This window comes from Papaver somniferum, unplaced genomic scaffold, assembly GCF_003573695.1.
Source record: "Papaver somniferum cultivar HN1 unplaced genomic scaffold, ASM357369v1 unplaced-scaffold_19728, whole genome shotgun sequence".
NCBI lineage: Eukaryota > Viridiplantae > Streptophyta > Magnoliopsida > Ranunculales > Papaveraceae > Papaver > Papaver somniferum.
In genome coordinates, this window is record NW_020629628.1 from 463 (window position 1) to 745 (window position 283).

Consider the following 283-nt stretch of genomic DNA (forward strand, 5'->3'; position numbering starts at 1 on the left):
ACAAATCGCTCGAGAGGAATGAAAAGTCTCAATCACTGTCCTTTGATGCCGAAAGTTCTCATAGCAGGGGATCTATGAACTGGGGGAGAGGCCAAGGACGGGCTCGAACCGTCATTCCAGGATTTGCAGTCCAATACATTTCCATTATGTTACCTAGCCAACTCATTGCGTCTCATAAACTCTTTTTCTATTATATTAAGTTAACTGGGAGAGGTAGGATTCGAACCTACGTAGGAAAAACTCCAACAGATTTACAGTCTGTCGCTTTTGACCGCTCGGCCAC